Source organism: Herpailurus yagouaroundi, unplaced genomic scaffold, assembly GCF_014898765.1.
Source record: "Herpailurus yagouaroundi ecotype Mexico unplaced genomic scaffold, PumYag 190, whole genome shotgun sequence".
NCBI lineage: Eukaryota > Metazoa > Chordata > Mammalia > Carnivora > Felidae > Herpailurus > Herpailurus yagouaroundi.
Genome location: NW_024412421.1, coordinates 13,310,918 through 13,318,047, shown reverse-complemented (window position 1 = coordinate 13,318,047; position 7,130 = coordinate 13,310,918). Strand labels below are relative to the sequence as shown.

The following is a 7,130-nucleotide window of genomic DNA, read 5'->3' as shown; positions in this document are numbered from 1 at the left end:
CTGAGCGCGAGACCCACAGGACTACAAACAACCGGACAACGGTGGACTCACCCGTCCCAGGGCTCAGCAGAGGCGGCCGGTCCGGAAGTGCCGAGGCTCTCTGTGAAAGATGCGCATTTTCTAATCGCAAACCGTGGGTCTGAGGTGCCAGGGCGTCTAATTTAACACACACTCAGAGGCTGCTGGCCGGCAGGCTAGCTCCCACTCTGCTCAGCTCCAGCGTCTCGCCATCTTTGTTTCGAAATCTAGGCCCCTCCCCCCACCAGGTGCGGTCCATCACCCACAGGTGGTGGTATTCCTGCCGCAGGAAGATCTTCTTCAGCTGATAGGGTGTTACCCTCTGAAATTGCAAAGGAAGGCCTCCTCTTATTGGACTCAAAGTTTTGAGCTTTTATGGACTGTTCTTAAAGCTACCTGCCTTCTTAAGTCTGAATGGACTGAAGAAAAGATTGAAGTATTTATAAAAATCTTCAGAAATTAATTTCTGTATATTCTGCGGGAAGAACATAGTTTGCCAGTATTTTATTTTTATTTAGTTATTTTTTTTTAATTTTTTTAATGTTTATTCACTTTCGAGAGACAATGAGAGAGGACGCAAGCAGGGGAGTGACAGAGAGAGAGGGAAACACAGAAACCGAAGCAGGCTCCAGGCTCCAAGCTGTGAGCACAAAGCCGAGAGAGCATAACCTTGGCCACCCAGGTGCCTCTCATTTATTTAGTGGTTTTTTTTCTTTCTTTCTTTTTCTTTCTTTCTCTTTCTTTCTTTCTTTCTTTCTTTTTCTTTCTTTCTTTCTTTCTTTTTCTTTCTTTCTTTCTTTCTTTCTTTCTTTCTTTCTTTCTTTCTTTCTTTCTTTCTTTTCTTTCTTTTCTTTCTTTCTTTTCTTTTCTTTTCTTTCTTTTCCTTCCTTCCTTCCTTCCTTCCTTCCTTCCTTCCTTCCTTCCTTCCTTGAGACAGAGAGAGCATGAGCAGAGCAGAGGGGCAAAAGGAGAGAGAATTTTCTTTGAGAACGAGCACACGTGGAGGAGGGGCAAAGACGGGATTGGGGATGGGGTGGGGGGGGGGGGATCCAAAGCAGGCTCCACACTGAAAGCAGATAACCTGATGTGGGGCTTGAGCTCATGAACCAAACCGTGAGATCATGACCTGAGCCAAAGTCAAACTCTTAACCGACTGAGCCACCCAGGCGCCCCAAGAGAGAGAATCTTAAGCAGGTTCCAAGCTCAGTGCAGAGTGATGCGGGGCTCAGTCTCATGACACTGGGTTCATGTCTTGAGCCAAAGTCAAGAATCAGATATCAACCAACTGAGTCACCCAGGAGCCCCAACAGTTTGTGTGGTATTTTAAGTCTAAGTGTAGAAACTGTGTACAAGTGTAATTAGCACAGGTCTTTGCATTTTTCTGGTTCACTTGATCATCTAGGAAAGACCCACAAAATGTTTTCCAAAATGTTCTGGAGTTTTGTATGACCAGATCCAGTTATTCTTGTCACTTTGAGAAATGCTTGGCCTTGCTGACAGAGCAGTCTCTTATGTCCCCTAGGTCAGCACTTGACATGATTCCTGAGATGTGGGACCCTCTTGGCTTCCTCAGCTTCTTCTAGTCCAGCACTGCCCAGTGTTCTCTGTGGCTCCTGCCAATGACTTTGATCCAAGAAGCTTCCTCTGAGGCAGGAGTTCCTATTTTTCCAAAATGCACATTTGTTACACTGAAAATTGTTAAATAAAATATTTTGTGCTCTCAAAAAAAAAAAAAGCCTTCATGATGCTGGGCACATCAATCATGCAGCCCTCTATCTTGGCTCACCCACCCCTGCACTGACCCCAATCCTGCCCTCTTCCTACTATTGCCCTCCTCCAATTTGTCTTCTACTCTGTTCTATTTGGCCCACCTCCCGTCCCCACACCTACTGCCCCTTGCTCTACCCCAAGTTCCCAGGTACCTTGGACGCTGTTCTCTCTGCAGTGAGGTGCATTATGGGCCCACCATCAAGCACCCAGTATGTTTCAACCAAGTCTGAAGAGCTTCTACATCAGGTTGATCAACTCCACCCAGATCAAAATCCTAAAGCTGGAAGTGCTGAGCAAACTAGTTAATGAAACTAAAATCCTTATTGTCCTACAGAAATGCCAGACCTATATGCACAGCATGGTCAGAGACTTTAGGGCATCATGATCCAGGCCATTGGACGCTGTGCAGCTAACATAGGATGAGTCTGTGACACCTGCCTCAATGGCCTGATGCAGCCACTGTTTCACCGTGATGCGCTATTCATCACAGAGTCAGTGGTCATCATTAAGAAGCTGCTGCAGATGCAGCCAGCACAGCACAAGAGTTCATAAGCTGGCAAAGCTCACAGACAACATCTAGGTGCTCCTGGCTTGAGCCAGGATCCTGTGGCTCATTGATGAGTACTGTGAGCAAGTCTCCAGTATTCACCTGATGTCCTGGGAAAAGCGGCCAAGTCCTTCACAGCAGAGCAGGACACCATCAAACTGCAGGTCATCAACTTGGCAGCCAAGCTCTACCTGACCAACCCTAAGCAGAACAAGCTGTTGACCCTGTATATACTAAGTCTGGCCAAGTCCCACCAGAACCATGATATCTGTGACTTACCACACTTTACCTGGCATTTTATCCTCTCTTCAGAGCAGGATGGAGCCCTCAGCCACCATGCAAATAAGCTCCTCCTGGCACCCAAAGCAACCCCAGACTTGGAGTCATCCTTCAAAGACCAGACCACTTCCAGCCAGGCTCACTATCCCACCTACTAAATCCAAGGCCACAGGATACCAAGAGCTTCCAGACTGGCCAGAAGAAGTTCTAGACACATCTGCATGCAGCGTGGAGGTATCTGAATGGACCAAGTGTTCAATAGGGCAGAAGAGGAAAGAGAGGAAGAGGAGTCAGGCCCACCAGAGTCCACAGATAGACGCCCAGAGTCCAAGAGTGAATCAGTTAGTGAGAGCAGCAGTGAGAGAAGCTGAAGGGTCCACCAGTGAGTCCAATAGTGAAGACCAAGATGAAGGTGAGGAGAAAGGGAGAAGGAGTGACAGTGAACCCAGTGAGGAGGAAAATGAGAAGGGGAAAATGAAGAAGGTGCCAGAGGGACAAGGAGAAGGTTTGTCTTCAGGTAAGGGCAGAGATTCCAGCTGTAGCTCATCAGCTTGAGAAGACATTGGAGCCTGAGGAGCAGCAGGTGGAACCTGCCTCCTGAAAGGAAGAAGAAAACAGAACAAAACAAAATTAAAACCTGCCTGTGGAACAAGTAACCCTGCAGCCAAAGAAATGTCTTGGCTTTATCTAGAGGACTTCTCCCTCCTAGCGTCCAGCTTGTGTCTCCTCCTACAAGTGTATCCACCAGTCTGGCTGCTGGCCTGGAGGGCCTGACATTCACAAACAAACAAACAAACAAACAAACAAAAAAGGCCCTGATGCCCTTGCTGCTGGGTCCAGTATCGAGGGTTGGAAGGCAGGAGCTGTGGCACCTTGTAACTGGTGAGGGCATCCAGCCTTTTTGTCCAGGGCCCCCACATGGTATCTGTGCATACCCACTTTTCCAACAGCTCCAATACTCCCACCAAGGGCCTGCAGATGGGCACCCCTAAACTGCCTGCAGGTATTAGCATCCTGAAATTGAGCCCCTGGCACCCAAAGAATCTGTCACTGCTGTAATGGGCATTAATTTCTGTGACTCAACTTAGGTGCTCAACTTCCAGCTATGAATCCAAACCCAACAGTTTCACATCTCCATTCAGCCACCCATTGCATAGCAGATGACTCCTGAGTGTGTTCAAGATTGAGAATGAGTTCAAGAAGGTATAAGCAAGGCTGATGGACATGAATGAGATTACAGAGAAGATCAAGCTGCCAGACACCTGTCAGAGTGACCACAGTGTTTTACAGAAAGTGACTGCCACTGCCAACCTTGATTGTGTCTCTTTTCAGACATATGACAAGTACAGGTTTGAAGGGAGGATGCTGACCAGTGGGACACTGGCCCTGCTGATCCTGGACACCCTGCCTGCTGGAGCTGCCTCACTGATAGTCAACAGTGGAAAGATGGTGACTGGCACTGTGCTGGTGAGGGACATGGTACATGGTCTTATCCAGTAAGACCATGTTGTGGTCAAGCGTTGTGACCTCTTTGGCCCCTACCTGTTACTCCATCATGACATCTGGGCTGTTAGCCTCTCTCTTTCTTTCCCTCACATCAGACTTCTTATCCAAGATAGCATCCATGGGGATCCTCTCTCCATCTGGTCATGACCAGGCTCCCCCAAACAATTCCCCTCCCCATGAGTTTCCAGTGACCTGTGCAGAGAGACATAGCAGCTGCTCCCTTCAGTCCTCCCAGATCTCTGTAGCTATTTATGTAGCAAGATCTCAGTATTCTATCTAACATATTTTATAACATATATACATGATGGATAATACCTAGACCTATTGTGATCATTTTGCAGTATATACAAATATCAAATAATTATGCTGTATACCTGAAACTAATATAATGTTGTATGTCAGTTACATCTCAATAAAAAATAAATACATAAAATAAAATGTGTATTTCTGAGCTATAGTCCAGGAACATCAAGTCAGAATATCTGGGGGTGAGCCTAGAAATCTTCCTTTAAAAAGTGTCCAAGATGATTTTAAAGCAGCATAAAGGTTTTTTAAAAAAGTTAATGGCATGCCTTAGACACCTCTAGTTTCACCCTTGCACCCTCTCCATCCTGGGCTTTTCCATATTGGACCAGCCCTTCAGAGGGGATTCTGATAAACTGTCACTGAGGCACCTGAGAAAATTACCAAAAAGGTAAATAACTGATATCTCAGGATGCTGCTCATTCTACAGGAGCTACTCAACAATACTCAAACAAATGAGCATCTGCTAAGACACAGTTCTTGAGAGGCAATTTTCCAAACTCAAAGAAGAGTGGGATTTCTAACCATAAGGAGTTTACAATCTGATAGGAGACAATGTTACACATAAAAGTTATGTGAGGAAAAAAGAAAATATAGTCACCTTAATTACTTGGGTAACTGTCTTGACGTTTAAATCTACTTCAACTATAGAGGCTGAAACCGTGAATAGTCTTCTAACCTCCAGTCCAGGGTTTTCCATCAAATATCCCAAATACATAATCATAATGTAGTCTAGACTTTTTAGATTCTTGTCTGGAAATTTATTTTGGTTTACTCTATCTATAACAGACTATAACCTAGAATTTAAAAGTATGTCTCCTTTCAAATATCCTGCATTATTTTCTCAAATTAGAATCAGAAATTCAATCACTTTCAAATCTTCTACTGCTTTTGTAGTCAAAAGTAATACATGACAGCTGTTATTTTTCCATTCATTCAATCAAATTAGTAAACCCAGAGTAATCTATATCCTTGGATACTAAAGATTGTTAAAACTTAGTCCCTATTCTTATGATCCAAAGCTTGAGAGATATAGCATATATCTATCTATATCTATATCCACACACATACATATATATATGTATATACATATATATGTGTGTGTATGGCATATATATATATATAATCATATGTCCTGATTTTAGAATATACATACATATACGTCTGCAACATATCACAGTATATCACTGTCTGATTCACTCTCAGATTCTGGCTGCTTATCTGTGGATTCTGTGGGGCTTGACTCCTCTTCTCCGTCCTCTTTCCCCATATGGAACACTTAGTCCATTCAGGTACCTCCACATTGCTTGGCAGATAATGATTTTAGAATGCATGGAAATGAGTGAAATTACTACACAGAAAGTAGTTCTATATAAGTTGGGTAGAGAGGGAGCACATATTTTAAGCCAGCAGGGATATGGGTAGGTGACAGATAAGGCAAAGAATCTTATTTTAGCAATGCAGAAGTAAAGGACCTGTAATGATCTACTCAGTGAAAAGAATGTGCTCCTTAAATAGTCGCTATCTGACATGCTTTTTCCATTTGATAACTAGATTAACTGTGACACAATAGGATTTAGGGCATGGGGAGGGAAGGAAGAAGAGCTCTCAACATAGAACAGAAATAGGGCTAAAGAATGGGGTTGCCTTGCCCCACCAAGTGGAGATATGTCATTTGTGAATGAAAGCACCCATCAAAGAATTTCCAGTGTGAAATCCTGGGATGGCTTCGTTTGTCACCCAGCCTCCTTCTCCTAGCTGTGGCAGGAGTCTCAGATGCTAATTGTCACCATAAGTCCCTAGATTTACACACTGAACACTATGACATAATCCTGGATGAAGACAAGGAGATTGGGGAAGACAGATCTCTTCGGTCCTGCTGTGAGAGTAGAGAAAAGCAAACCCAAAGCTAACTTGACAAGTTTCCCTTTAATTGATTTAAATTAGGAATTCCTCCAACATCCAAACTGTTTTCTAATTAAGTTCGATATGAATGATGGCCCATATTGCAGGTGGTTGAAAGGTGAGTTTTCTAAAATAATAATGAATTAGGGATGTAATCTAGTTTTGTGGAGGTGTAATCCATGCTATTCAGATGACATCTTTCAACATAGTTGTGGGGGGTGGTTCCAGTGTCAGTGTTAGATTATTTTAGGTTTTAATAAAATGGTAGTTCCTACTCAAAAAGCCTTCCAAATGCTAAGGTTCATTTTAAAATAATTTTGATGGATGTATTTTTGTTCATTTTAAAAATTGATATGTGCTCATAAAAAAATATTTGGGATACAGAAAATAGAAAAATAGGAAAAAAAAAGAGTACCCATAATATCGGATGTAATCACTGATAATTCTATAACATTTTTGGTATACAGATTCCCCAGATATATCCCCCCACAATTATCCCCTCTTTGCTTTGCTCCAACTTGCTTTTACGAAAAACCTACATTAGTACTAGGTATTTTCACTAACCAAACAAAATCTGAAGAAAACTTTCATTTTACAAAATAGTAATTGTTTTTTTGCTTTATGCCATTTTAGCTTGCAAAAGCTTTCATAGAAAAACTCTACTTTTAGATAGTGGGGAAATCTGTACTTCTCTCATGCTTTATATTTTAACCTTTACATAATTTGGAGATCATATTAAATATTGTATATATAAAGTACATGTTTTCATGTAATATAAGCAAATATGTGTCCATGATATTTC

At 42.7% G+C, this 7,130-nt stretch overlaps 1 pseudogene; it reads left to right on the top strand.

Moving 5' to 3' along the window:
* Nucleotides 1-1,855: 1,855 nt before the first annotated feature.
* On the top strand, nucleotides 1,856-4,811 carry LOC121010025 (AP-3 complex subunit beta-2-like; annotated as a pseudogene).
* Nucleotides 4,812-7,130: the final 2,319 nt, after the last annotated feature.